Source organism: Nycticebus coucang, chromosome X (genome assembly GCF_027406575.1).
Source record: "Nycticebus coucang isolate mNycCou1 chromosome X, mNycCou1.pri, whole genome shotgun sequence".
Lineage (NCBI taxonomy): Eukaryota > Metazoa > Chordata > Mammalia > Primates > Lorisidae > Nycticebus > Nycticebus coucang.
Window position 1 is genome coordinate 158,170,653 of NC_069804.1, and position 15,165 is coordinate 158,185,817.

A 15,165-nucleotide genomic window follows, 5' to 3' on the forward strand; every position below is an offset into this window, starting at 1 on the left:
GAATTCCAGACTGCTCTGCCCCTTTAGCAGACTTTGTGGCTTAGTGGGACAATTCAGCCTCCCCTCACCCCAGTCACTTTCTCCAGCAGCCTAAGAGCTAACCCTTGACCTCTGTCAAGACAGATCTTATATCTACCTTTGTGAAGCCTGAATGCAGGCTAACCCACTTCAACATCACCCAGACTAACTCCTCCATTCACCTCAGCTATGATGGAACACAAGAAGGAATGTCTGCCTGGGACATCTGAGAGCTCCTCCTGATTTACCAGAGCTGGTCACAGATCCCAGAAAACACAGTGTAGCTGGCTCTTTCCTGTAAACATGACCTACTGCCAAAGAGGACAATTTGCACAAACCATTACAGCATTTACTGATTCAATCATATAAGACATGGCTGACTCACATAAGATATTCAATCATGTAAGACATGTGCCACCTGTTGACTTAGAAATTAACATGTAAATGCCATGTAAGTTGTATTCACCTTACACTGGTTTTGAACTCAGGGCCTTGTGAGGTATATGTAATGCACACATCCCTTGACCTAACTTAACTAGTAAAACATCAAGACCCCAAGGAAAAATTTTTTTCTAGTGGTATAGTCAAGGTGTTAAACTGGGCATCCCAATATAATTCAAATTGTTAAGATCACAGGGCTGGGGAAGAACAAGGATTTCAATGACCTTTATCTCCCCTTGTCAACAAGAGACAGGGAACCAGCCCATGTACATAGTACAGCACTACTACAGCCTATAAACAACTAAAAATTGAAAAGCCACCACAGTAAGGATATCTATAACCAAGGAATCCATCTAGAACCTAGACCCACAGGAAAGCACTCAAAAATAAAGCCAAAGATCCTTACCAAAGAGATGCTATAGGCCTACCATTAAGAGGCCCCTAAGAGTGAGAGGGAAGAAAACAGTTGATTTAGGTGAGAAAGAATCAGTGCAAGAACTCCAGAAGTATGAAAAATCAAAGTGAGGGGACACACTGCCAAAGAAATACATCAACCAATATGAAAATACTGAAATGACAGATGAAGAACTCCAAATATAGACGGTAAGAAAGCTCAACGAGAACCAACAGAAAAGGAAAAGCCAATTCAAAGAAACCAGACAAATAATACAGGGAATGAATGAAAAATTTACTAAAGAGATAAATATATTAAAAACAAACAAAATAACTTCTAGAAATGTAAAATTCAATCAGTAAAATACAAAAAAAAAAAACCAAAAAAAAACAGTGGGGAAGTTTTAAGAACAAGAAATACCATGCTCATGGCTGGGAAGAATCAACATTGTTAAAATGTTTATACTTCCCAAAGCAAGCTACAGATTCAATGCTATCCCTATTAAAATACCAACATCATACTTTCAAGGATTGGGGAAAAATAATTCTTCATTTTGTATGGAACCAGTAAAAAACCCATATAGCCAAGGCAATTCTTAGTAATAAAAACAAAACTGGGGGATCAGCCTACCATACTTTAAGCTGTACTACAAGGCCACAGTGATCAAAATATCATGGTACTGGCACAAAAAATAGAGATATAGAGATTGGGAACCAAATAGAAAACCAGGAGATGAAACAAACATCTTACAGCCACCTAATCTTTGATAAACCAAACAAGAACATACACTGGGGGAAAGAATCCCTATTCAATAAATGGTGCTGGGAGAACTGGATATCCACATGTAAAAGAGTGAAACTGGAACTGCATCTTTCTCCACTCACAAAAAATTGATTCAAGATGAATAAAAGACCTAAATCCAAGGCACAAAACAATTAACATCCTCAAAGAATGTGCAGGGAAAACACTGGAAGGATCAACCTTGGGAAGGACTTTATGACGAAGACTTCCATGGCAATAGCAACAACAATAAAAATAAACAAATGGAACTTAATTAAGCTGAAAAGCTTCCGTACAGCTAAGGCGACAACAACCAAAGCAAATAGACAACCTACACATTGGGAAAGGATATTTGTGTATTTTGATTCAGACAAAAGCTTGATAACTAGGATCTACAGAGAACTCAAATTAATAAACATAAAAAGAGCCAACAATCCCTTATATTACTAGGCAAGAGAAATGAATAGAACCTTCTCTAAAGAAGACAGATGAATGGCTAACAAACATGAAAAAATGCTCATCATCCCTAATTATTAGAGAAATGCAAATCAAAACCACCCTGAGATACCATCTAACCCCAGTGAGAATGGCCCACATCACAAAGTCTCAAAACTGAAGATGTTGGCATGGATGTGTAAAGAAGGGAACACTTATATACTGTTGGTGGGACTGAAAACTAATACAAACTTTTTGGAAGGCAGTATGGAGAACCCTCAAAGAACTCAAGCTAGACCTCTCATTTGATCCTGCAATCCCATTGCTGGGCATCTACCCAGAAGAAAAAAAATCCTTTTACCATAGGGACCCTTACAGTAGACTGTTTACTGCAGCTCAATTTACAATTGCCAAAATGCGGAAACAGCCTTAATGCCCACCAACCCAGGAATGGATTAACAAGCTGTGATATATGTATACCATGGAATACTATTCAGCCATTTAAAAAGATGGAGACTTTACATCTTTTGTATTAACCTGGATGGATGTGGAACACCTTATTCTTAGTAAAGCATCACAAGAATGGAGAAACAAGAATCCTATGTACTCAATTCTGGTATGAGGACAATTAATGTCCTAGTACATGGTGGGGGAGAGAGCAGAGAAAGAGAAGCAGGGAGGGAGTGGGGGGATAAGGGGTGTGGTATACCTTTTAGGGATGGGACACAATTATAAGAGGGTCCTTATCTAATTAAATCAACCAATGCAACCTGGTTCTGTTATCCTCAATGAACCCCAACAATAAAAGAAAAAATTAAACAGAAGAAAAAAAATTTCAGAACTTACAGACAACTCTATGGAATTAACCCAGTCAATAAAAAAGGAATAAAGAATAAAGAGTAACAAAGTTTATGAGAAAAAATGGTATTATGTAAAATATCCAAATATAAGAATCATAGGCATCCCTGAGGGTGAAGAAGAAAACTCAAAAGGCTCAAAAATTTATTTGAGAATATAATTGAGAAAAATGTCTCTAATCTTGCTAGAGATTTAGACATCCACATACAAACCTGGATGAACACTTGGGATATTCATTGCAAAAAGGGCATCACCAAAGCATATATTCAAAAGACTGGGCAAAGTCGATGTGAAGGAGGAACTCCTCTGAACTATGAAGCAAAAACATCAAGTAACTTACAAAGAAAAGCCCATCAAACTTTTAACAGAAACCTTACAAGCCAGAAAGAAATGGGGTCTTATAGTTAGTCTCCTTAAACAGAATAATTATCAGCCAATAATTCTGTATCCTGCAAAAGTAAGTTTCACAAATGACGGAGAAATAAAGTCTTTCCCAAAGAAGCAAACACTAAAGGAATTTGCTACCACTAGACCTGCCCTATAAGAAATGCATAATAGTGTTTTATTAATATATATGGAACATAATAATTGATACTCACCTGTGGGGGGGATAAAAGTCAAAGCTTACACCTCTTACAAAACAGTAACACAAAAGAGAGAGAACAAAGTAACTAGATAACAATCAAAATATGACCAGAACAGAATCTCCTATATCAGTACTAACATTGAAGGAGAAAGTTCATAATGCACCTCTTAAAAGATGTAGATTGGCTAACTGAATTAAAAAATATAACCCAAATGTATGCTGTCAACACACTTAACTCACAAAGATTCCTATAGACTCAAGGTAAATTGGTGGGAAAAAATATCCTATGCCAACAGAAACCAAAAGCAAGCAGGAATAGCTATTCTTATATCAAATAGACTTTCAATCAACAATGATAAAAAATGAAGACGGTAATGCCATAATAATAAATGGATCAATTCAACAAGAAGATCTAACAATCCTAAACATATGTGAACATAATATAGGAACTCCCAGATTCATAAAGCAAATTCTACTACAGCTAAGAAAGGAAATGAAGAACAACATCATTAATAGCTGGGGATTACAACACACCACTGACAGAACTAGAAAGATCGTCAAGGCAGAAGATCAATAAAGGAACACTGGCCATAAAGAGAAGTCTGGAACAAATGTATATTTGTTCCTTTACACCTTCGTACAATCTAGAAGAAATGGATAAATTCTTGGAAAAACACAACCTCCCAAGCCTGAGACAGAAAGAAATAGAAATCCTGAATAGAGCAATAACATAGCAAAATTGAAACAGTAAGTAAAAAAGTCTGAACCAAAAAAAAAAAAAATCCATGGTTTAGATATATTTACAGCCAAATTCCACCCGATCTACAACAGAACTGACATCCATACTCCTGAAACTGTTCCATAATACTGAGAAGAAAGGAACCCTGTCTAACTCATTCCATGAAGCTAGTATTACCTTGATACTAAAAGCAATAAAGGACACATAAAAAGGGAAAACTAAAGACCCTATGAATATAGATGCAAATATCTAGCAAACCAAATTGAATATCACATCAAAAAGATAATCCACCATGATGAAGTAGGCTTGCTCCTAGGGAAGCAAGGATGGTTCAACATATGAAATCAATAAATGTGATTCACCACATAAACTTAACTAAATACAAAGACTATACCATCATCTCACTAGATGCAGAAAAAGCATTCAATAAAATGCAGCACACATTCATGATAAAAACCCTCAACAAACCAGCATACAAGAAACACACTGGAAAATTACAAAACCCATATGTGACAACCCCATAACCAACATCATACTAAATGGGTAAATGATAAAAGCATTCTCCCCAAGAACAGAAGCTCACTGTCACCACTTCTGTTCAACGTAATACTGGAAGTCCTAGCCAGAACAATTAGGCAGAGAAAGAAATAAAGGACAATGAATTGGGGAAAGCAGAGGTTAAATCCCTGTTTGCTAATAAAATGATCTTGTATCTAAAAAACACTAATGACTCCACCAAAAGACATCTAACATTCATAAATCAATTCATTAAAGTCTCGAGTTACACAATAAATGTACACAAGTCAGTGGCATTTCTATGTGTTAATAACAGTTAAGCTGAAAGTCAAATCAAGAACACAATATTATTCAGGATAACTGCAAAGAAAATAAAATACCTGGGAATAAATGTAAACAAGGAAGTAAAAGGTTTAGACGAGTAGAAGTACAAAACACTAATTAAAGAAATCATAGATGGCAAAAAATGGAGAAAACATTCCATACTCATAGATTGGAAGAATCAACATTATTAAAACATCATACTGCCCAAAGTTGTTTATAAATTCAACATAATCCCCACCAAAATAATATCCTTTTTCACAGATCTAGAAAATAATAATTCTAAACTTCACATGGATCCATAAAAGAGCCTGAATAACCAAGCAACCTTAAGTAAAAAGAACATATTTGGAAGCATCACATCATTTGACTTCAAATTGGCTATAGCAACCAAAACAGCATGATACTGCTATAAAGACCATTGGAGGTGAATAGAGAACCCAGAAATAAAACCATATACCTTCGACCAACTGATTTTTGGCAAAGTAGACAAAAACATACACGGTGGAAAGGATACCCTATTCGATAAATGGTGCTTAGAAAAGTGGATAGCCACATGCAGAAGAATGAAGTAGGATCCCTATCTCTGGCCATATACAAAATTTAACTCATAATGAGTTAAAGACTTACATGTAAGACCTGAAACCATAAAAATTCTAGAAGAAAACATAGGAAAACTCTTCTATACGTCAATCTAGGCAAAGAATTTATGAGTAAGACCCAAATGGCAAATCCAACAACAAAAATAAATAAATGGGACTTAGTTAAATTAAAGTTTATGCACAGCAAGGGAAATAATCAAGAGTAAATAGATCACCTACAGAATGGGAGAAAATATCAGCAAACTATACATAAGACAAAGGGCTAATATCCAGAATCTACAAAGAACTTAAACCAATCAAGAAACAAGCAAATAACCTCATTGAAAAGTAGGCAATAGAGTTTTTTCAAAAGAAGATAGACAAATGGCTATCTTGAAAAAATGCTCAACATCAATAATCTTGAGGGACATGCCAATTCAAACCACAATGAGATACCACCTTACCCCTATCAGAATGGCCATTACTAAAAAATCAAAAAACAACAGATGTTGGTGCAGATGCCATGAAAAAGGGGTGCTTATACACTGTTGGTGCTACTGTAAATTAGTGCAACCTCCATGAAAAACTGTATGGAGATTCCTCAAAGAACTAAAAGTAGACACACCATTCAGTCTAGCAATCCCACTACTGGTATCTACTGAAAGGTAAAGAAGTCATTTTATCAAAAAGACATCTGCATCCAAATGTTTACTACAGCAAAATTCACAATTGCAAAGATGTGGAATCAACCTAAGTGCCCATAAATTGTTGAGTGCACAAAGAAAATGTGGAATACACATACCATGCTGTACTACTCCACCATAAAAAGGAGAAAGTAATGTCATTTTCAGCAGCTGGGGTGAAACCATAGATCATTATCCTAAGTGAAGTATGTCAGGAATGGAAAAACAAATACCACATGTCCTCACTAATAAGTGGGAGTCAACTGATGGGTACACATGGTTATATAGTGGTGAAAAGACATTGGAAACTAAGAAGAAGAGATGGTGGGAGAGGAGTAAGGAATAAAAACTCACCTATTGGATACAATGTACACTATTCTGGTGAGGGGCACACTAAATGTCCTGACTTTACAAGTCATTCATTTAACAAAAATCTTTTGTGCTCTCTTATTTTGATAAAAATATTTGCAAAACTGAAAAACACTGCCATTATTCTCATTGATTTTTTGGAACTTCCATGGTAGACTATGGAAAAAGAAGTCAGGGAACAAATGATGAAATATGTCTTACTATTAAGTAGCCTATAATATTATAAGAAAGCTGAGACAATGAAATAAGAGAATATTGGAAAATATGACTAAGTGTCAAATTGGGTGACATAGGCTGTAGGCATTAAACAAGTTAAGAAAAAGAAGAATGTGAGTGAAAGTAGTAATGGATTTGTCAGAGAGAGAGAGACTTGTGTACATGTAGGCTTTTGTACAATAAGTGGAGAGGTTGCTTTCCAAGCATGATGACCAACCTGAACAAAGTCCCAGAGGCCAAGATAAGCTTAATGTGCTTTAGGAACAGTAAGGTGACATTCTGGCTGGAGTAAATAGTTTGCATTGGTTAATAACAAGAAATTATTTGTCTAAGTAGGGTCATATCATGGAGAGGTTAAGATGTCAAGATGAAGCATTTAGACTTTATGGGCCATAGGAAGCTGTTAATCGTTACTGATTCAGGATAATGACATGATGAAAGTGGTATTTCATGAAAATTAATTTATAAATAGCATAAAGGAGGGATTGGAAATAAAAACACTCAAAATCAGGACAATAGTACGGTCATTCACGCATGAAGTGATGAGGACCTAGTTGTGGGAATGGAAAATAAACAATGGATATGAGAGATACTATAATGGCATAATGAATGGCACTTGATTGATTAGAAACAGGATTAATTTTGAGACTAGATGACTGAGAATGGTATTGCCATTGATGGAAAATGAAAGAGCATAATGAAACCCACTTTAAGTATTTGATGATGGCTCTGCTATTAACTTGTCTGCTGAAATTGTGAGATTACCTAATAAAAATATATATGCATAGAGAATCTCTATATAGGTGGCTAGAAGTTTAAAATTGAGAGTCTACATATATGGAGGTGATCACTGAATTTTAGGAAATGAATGAGGTTTCTGAAAAACAAATTATATAAATCAGGAGCCCAGGAACTAAGTCTTACAATGTACAGCTATTATGTTTTGATAGGAAAAGCCAGTGAAAAGGCTCAAGAAACAATTACAAACCATTAGAAGAACAGAATGATGTCACATTGCAAAAGCCAATGAAAAATAGTTTCAAACAGAAGATAAAAATCAGCTATGTCAGATTCCACAAAGAATAGATGGTTGAATATGTAATGTAAGCTCTCTGAAAGCTCTCTTAAAGAGATCTATGTTTTACTCAATGATGTTTCCTGAGTGGCTAAAATTGGCACATAGTAGGTGATGAATAAATAAATAAATAAATACTCTTGGTTACTGCTGCTAAAAGTTTTGTGCAAACATTATAAATATAAGCACATTAGTCGAAAATAATCAGCATTTTTACATGCAAACCTCTGTAAATATATATTGATTCTATTTGCTTATTAGGCACTCTTATTGGAAGCCAGCATAGTATTGTTGAAATGCACAATAAAGATAGAGATGCATCATTTATACTTGCTGACTCACATTTGAGGCAGCTAGAAGGAGGCAAATAATACATGTCTATTCGCATAATTCTACAGACCAAAACATAGCTGGTAGCCTTACTTTGTAGACCTTTTAGGGTGTGCTCTTCATCTGAATCCGATATACTTTTTTTGGTGGTGGTATCTGGTGCAAACAATATCCTGCCTCAAAATGAATAACTACTTGAGAATTTAAACAGTTGCAGTCATTATGAAATTTGATTTTAGTTTAAACTTATTTTGGTATTAGTTCACAAATTTTGTCTGTCTATCAAAAGACTAGTGCATTTGGTTGGGTTGATGTCTGATTTTGTGTTTAAAGGGGCTTATTTATTTCATTTTTGACTTGAGTAGCCATAATGGATAGAAGAGGAAAGTTAAGTGATTTTACTGGAAGAAACAGTATGGATTCCCTACTAAACTAATTACATAGCAATTATGGTATTTTTAAGCTGGGATTTTGTATTAGTTATCAACTGCCCTGGAACAAAATATACCCCAAGTTAGCATGTTAAGACAGCAAACATTATCTCACAGTTTTTGTGGGCCAGGAACCTAAAAATGGTTTATCTGGATTCTCTCGGCTTGAAGATCTCTTGTGCAGCTACCATTAAGCTGTCACCTGAGCCTGTGGTTTCTTTTGAAGGTTTGACTGGGAGTCTAAGCTCATGTTTTTGGTTCTTGGCATACTTTGGTCCCCTGCCACATGGGATTTGCCATGGGGATGATTCATGAAATGGTAGAAGATACCCTAGAGAGAGTGATCCAAGAGAAAGTCAGAAAAAAATCCCAAGACAGAAGCCAGAGTCATTTTACAACCTAATCTCAGAAATGAAATCCCATCAGTTTGGCTATATTCTGATTGTTAGAAGTAAGTCAGTGAGTTCAAGAGATTGCACAAGAGTTTGTGAATACCAGTAGGCATGGATCACTGGGAAATATCTTAGAAACTGCCTACCACTTATTTATTGGCACCTATTTTGCCTTTATAACCCAACAGAATTTGTTGAAAGTACACAGATACAAGGCTAAAGTCACCTCTTTGGAGATGAAACCAGGAACACATCCCATCTCCTGAGTATGGAGCTACTCATTATGAAAAGTTAGATCTTCTTTTATGAAGAATAAAGACATTTTAAAAAAATGTATAAATCTTACATATACATATTAAACTATATATATGTAATATATACACATATATATGATTTTTAAAAGGTATGTTGTATTTACTAAAATAGTCTGAGAAGAAACTGAAAAGCCAAATGAGGAAAAGAAGTTAACATGAAAAGAGAATTCATCTTCAAGTGACTCTCACAATTACAAAACTACCCAGAAAGACAGTAGAAAATGTTTGACATTAACAGCAACTCCGCTTTAACTGCAATGCTCTTATTCAATTAATATACATTAATATGAAATAAGATACAAATGCTAGTAAAATGTTGCCCCTATATATATTTTTTTTAGTTCATATTTTAAAGCAGAGATAAAGTAGACTAAACTGGCAAGAAACTGCATTTTAAAAACAATATAGATTAGCTCATAGTTCATATCTCTTCCTCTTACCTTTTCTTTACTTCAGTTATGCTCGAGTTTAATAACTGAAATTACAAGAATGCACATTTTTTGATGGTAGAATGGTAATTTAGTAGGAAGCAGAACAATGCTGTTGTAGCAGATCTTTAAATTCAATTTTTAACTAAATTAATTTCATGAGGTCTAGGTTGTTCTGTCTAAATCCAGAAATTATAGGTATTCATTTAGATTCATAAACCACATCCCATTTACTCCAAATAAAAGACATAACCCTGTCCTGTCCACAGAGAGCAGAGAATAGTGTAAAAGGGAAAAATGCTTTATTAATCATAACATACTGAGATGCCTATTCAAAATAGAGGAAGAAAATACATATAATATTTTTAAAAAGTATATTTGTGTATGTGTATTTCAAAAGGGCTATACTTCTGAAATAGTCATTTCTTATTGGAAAGACAGACATCTTTGCTCAAATATAAAAAAGAGTTTAGATTAGGTGGTCTCTGAGGTCGCTCTCAGCTTTAACATTCTTTAGTCCATAATCAGAATAGTTATTTGAGGGATGAGTGTTGTTTATTTGAGTTAAGTAGAATGAGAAAACATGCATAATAAAAATCTATACATCAGTGGTTCTCAACCTTCCTAGTGCCGCAACCCTTTCATACAGTTCCTCATGTTGCGGCACTAAGAAGGTTGAGAACCACTGCTATAGATTGTCTCTCAACTTCATTTTAGCCTAAATGTTATTAGTCAATACCAAATGTGTGTCTGTGTGTGTATGCATTCAAGGTATCCTGGAGGTGATGGGAGGGGTTGGTGCTGAGCAATAGGAGGCTCACTCTTTTGTGTCCTACAAGGAAATGTAGATAATTGCTTTATAGTTATGAATCACTTTTGCATTCTCTGTAGGTCAGGAATTGGTCAAAATAAGAAGGACACTCTGATTAGCCCACCTTGTGACCTGTGGGTATTCTTTTCAAATAGGCTTTTATTCTCAAATTCTCTTTTCTTGTCAGGCTTAACTTAGGTATCCACTCCCTATTTTCTCATCCTCCATAGATTTGGTTTCATACTCATTCATTTATTTATCAAACACTTATTGGGTGCCAACTGTGTGCTGAGTATGCTGGTTTAGGTTCTGAGTACAAAAAAAAAAAACAAAAAACAAACAAACAAAAAAAGCTCTGCTCTATTGCCTAGGTTATAAAAGGGAAAGATAAGTAGATATGACAGGCATGTGCATGCACAAAGATACACTGTCATACGTGATTAAATGTAGTTGTAAGGTGATAAGGAATTATCTATGTATGTATGTACACATATGTAGTTAGTGATATGGAGGAAATTGTTTAGGTTTAGGGGGATTGAAAGCATTGGTGGGACACAGATTGCAATTTTTTTATTTGCTTATTTATTTATTTACTTTAGGGACAGTCTCCATTTGTTGCCTAGGCTAGAGTGCAATGACATCATCATAGCTCACTGCAACCTCAAACTCCTAGGCTCAACTGATCCTCCTGTCTCAGCCTCCTGAGTAACTGGGATTACAGGTGTACACCACCATGCTGGGCTAATTTTTTTTATAGAGAAAGGCTCTTGTTAGGTTGTTCAGGCTGATCTTCCACTCATGGTATCAAGTGATCCTCCTACCTCCACCTCTTAAAGTGCTACAATTGTAGCCACAATTTCAAACAGAATGCCCAGGGTAACCTTATTGAGAATGGACATTTAAGCAATTTTTTGGAGGAGTTTGGAGAAAAGTGGTTATATCTGGGGAAAGGGAATTCAATCAGAAAAAACAAGCAACACAAAGATCTTCAGTCAAGGGAGTATCTGGATTGTTCAAGTTGCTAATGTGACTATGTCAGAGGGGGGAAGGAGAGTACTAGTAGATTCACTAACAAGGGTGTAACTCAAGGAGAGGGCAGATTTTATATGGCCTTGAGGACATTCTAAGTACTTTGACTTTTACTCTAAGTAAAATAAGGAGTCTTTGGAGGGTTTTTAGCAGAAGAGTAATGTAAGATGGCTTTTAAAAGAATAATGCTGGCTACTATATTTTTGTTCTGTTGCAACTGCTTTGTTGGTATATGACTGACATTGAAAAAACTGTGTATATACACATAAATATACACACAAATATATAATGTGTACTTTTTTTTTTTTTTTGAGACAGAGTCTCAGTATGTTGCCCTCGGTAGAGTGCTATGGAGTCATAGTTCACAGCAACCTCAAACCTGGGCTCAAGTGATCCTCTTGTCTCAGGCTCCCAAGTAGCTGGGACTATAGGCACCTGCCACAACACCTGGCTATTTTTAGAGATGGGGGGTCTCATTCTTGCTCAGGCTGGTCTCAAACTCCTGAGCTCAAGAAATCCACCTGTCACAGCCTCCCAGAGTGCTAGGATTACAGGCATGAGCCACTGTGCCCAGCTAATGTATCAGATTTGATGAGTTGAGATATAAGTATCCACATGAAACCATGACCTCCAATCTATACTGTAAACCTATCAATCACTTCCAAAAGTTTCCTACCACTCTCTTATTTGTTATTATTTATGTGTGTCTTATAAGACCACTTAACATAAGATCTACACACTTAGTAAATTTTTAAGTATCAATACAGTATTGTTAAATTTAGGTACTAAGCTGTACAGTTGATCTCTAGTATTAATTGACTTTTTATAACCAAAATTTGTACATTAATACCTCTCCATTTCACTCTTCTCCCAGTCTCTCGGACCTCTAGCATTCTACTTTCCTGCTTGTATGAGTTTGACTATTTAGACTTGTCATATTAAGTGTTATCATGTAATATTTGTCCTTCTGTATTGGCTTATTTGATTTAACGTAATGTTCTCCAAGTTTACTCATGTTATTACAAGTGTCAGGACTTCCTTCTTTTTAAGGTTGAATGATATTCCATTGTATACATACATAACACATTTTTTCTTGCATCAAAATAATTTTTATTTCAAAATATTAGGGAACCCAAGTGTTCTTGTTAAATGGATGAATTGCATAATGCTGAAGTCAGACTGTATTTCTGTGAGAAAAGCCACGGGCAAACAAAATCCAAAGTAGTAGGGTCAATTCCTTTCTATGTTTGAAAACATGTTTGGGTGCATTTCAATTCCTTTATTGAACCAACAATATTTGAAGCAATATAGTGAGTAGAGAAGAGACATATGCAGGAGATTAACCAGCTGACCAACAAGATGGATAGAAAAGAGGCTCACAAACATTCCCTGGATAAGGAAGTATCCTGCAACAAAAGGTTGAAAAGCATATCAGCAATTATTTTCTGACACTAGGGAATGAGTGAGGCTTCCTCCCTGATACCTCAAATGCCAGGTCAGCTGTATCTTGAAACCAAATGGCATTTACAACTTTGCTAAGCACAAACAGGGGGAGCACCCAAAGAGCACTGGAAATTGATGTGAGGAAGAATTACAACCATGACCAAACATCTCCATGTAGTGATGAATAATTCAGGCTGTTACTGACTGAAGCACAGGAATAAACACTTGAGGAAACTAAACTAATAAGAGGAAACTATACCAGAATATTCCACTATTCCAAGCACAACACTAAAATTCTACTAACAATACATGGCTCACTCTCATGCTTCTGCTCTATACTCTGGGCTGTCCTCTGTGCCAGGACACTACTTGCCCTTCTTTGACACTGTTCCTCTCTCTTTTGCTGGATTTGAGCATTTAGCTTGGAGATGGTGCAGATACCCCATATGAAGTCTTTGATTCCACTGGCAAGGTCCTGGAAAAAGGTTCTGATACTGTCGTCATCTCCACTACCCAAACTATCAACTACACAGAGGACACAGAATCACTCCAAAAGTTCTCATCATGCAGGACCATGGCTCCTACCTGGCCCCTCACCCTCTGTGGCTGCTTGGCACCTCTGCACATGCTCAGCTCCTCCAGGCCTGGCTGCCCACTCTGCCACTTCACCAGCACTGGGCATGCCTGGGCGACACAGGCTGCATGAAATATTGTTTCTCAAACCTTCACCTTGAGTCTTTATTTGTCCTTGAGGGTTAAAGGCATATCCTAAAGACAGCATATACTTGGCTTATATTTCTTTATCCAATCAGGCAGCCTATGTCTCTTCAGTGGGGAATTCAAGCCATTAACATTCATTGAGAGAATTAATAAGTAGGGTAGAGTTCTGTTTAGCTTGTTGTGTGGGGCTCTGTTGCCTTGTTTTGTCACTTGGACCATTGTGGTAGCTAGGCTTTGTCCTTTAGTATATGGGTGTCTTTAACTTTGCTGATGGGCCGATGTGTTGGTTTATGTAAAGTACAAGTCTGAGTACTACTTCCTACAGATCTGGTCTGGTAGTGGCAAATTTCTTCAGTGTTTGCTTGTCAGTGGAAGATTTGATTTCCCTATCAAATATAAAACTTAGTTTTGCAGGATATAGAATCCAAGGCAAAAAGTTGTCTTGTTTGAAAAGCTTGAAGGTAGGAACCCACTCTCTTCTGGCTTATAAAGTTTCCCCTGAGAAGTGAGATGTTACCCTGATGGGCTTGCCCTTGCAGGTCAGGTGCTGATTACACCTGGGTGCTTGCAAATTTTTCTTTTCTTTTCTTTTTTTGAGACAAAGTCTCACTATATTGCCCTCAATAGAGTGCCATGGCATCACAGCTCACAGCAACCTCAAATGTTTGAGCTCAAGCGATTCTTTTGCCTCTGCCTCCCAAATAGCTGGGACTACAGGCACCTGCCACAACGCACGGCTAAGAATTTTCTTTTTCAATTTCCCATTGGCTAGTTAATTACAATGTGCCTAGGAGGTTCTCTGTTTGAATTGAATCAACCTGGGTTTCTATATCCATCTAGTAGGTGTATGTCTGTATCTTTTACTGTGCTTGGGAAATTTTTAGCTATCACATAATCAATTAGGGCTTCCATACTTTTGAAACTCTATTCTTCTCCTTCAGGGATACCTATAATTCATGTTTGTACACTTAATGTAGCCCCTTAACTGTCTCAGACATTGCTCTGCCACTACTCTCTTCTTTTCTGGCTCTTTAAATGACTGGGTTAGCTCCAGCACATTGTCTTTAAGCTCTGAGATTCTTTCTTCTCTATGATTTAATCTATTGTTGAAACTTTCTACTAAATTTTGAAACTCTCTGAATGCCTCCTTCAATTATTTAAGCTCCTTTATATCCTTTCTAATTTGTCCAGATCCTTGGAGACTTTATCATTAATTATGTTAATTTCTTGGGACATTTTTTGGATATCCTTTTGC

The 15,165-nt window shown here is 36.3% G+C and overlaps 1 protein-coding gene and 1 pseudogene across 6 annotated transcripts in view; both read right to left on the reverse strand.

The window, feature by feature from the left end:
• Positions 1 to 15,165, reverse strand: part of ENOX2 (ecto-NOX disulfide-thiol exchanger 2) — a 333,450-nt gene that overhangs the window by 284,120 nt on the left and 34,165 nt on the right. The gene's annotated exons all lie outside the window — the stretch shown is intronic.
• LOC128577947 (etoposide-induced protein 2.4 homolog) lies at positions 12,858 to 13,722 on the reverse strand (annotated as a pseudogene).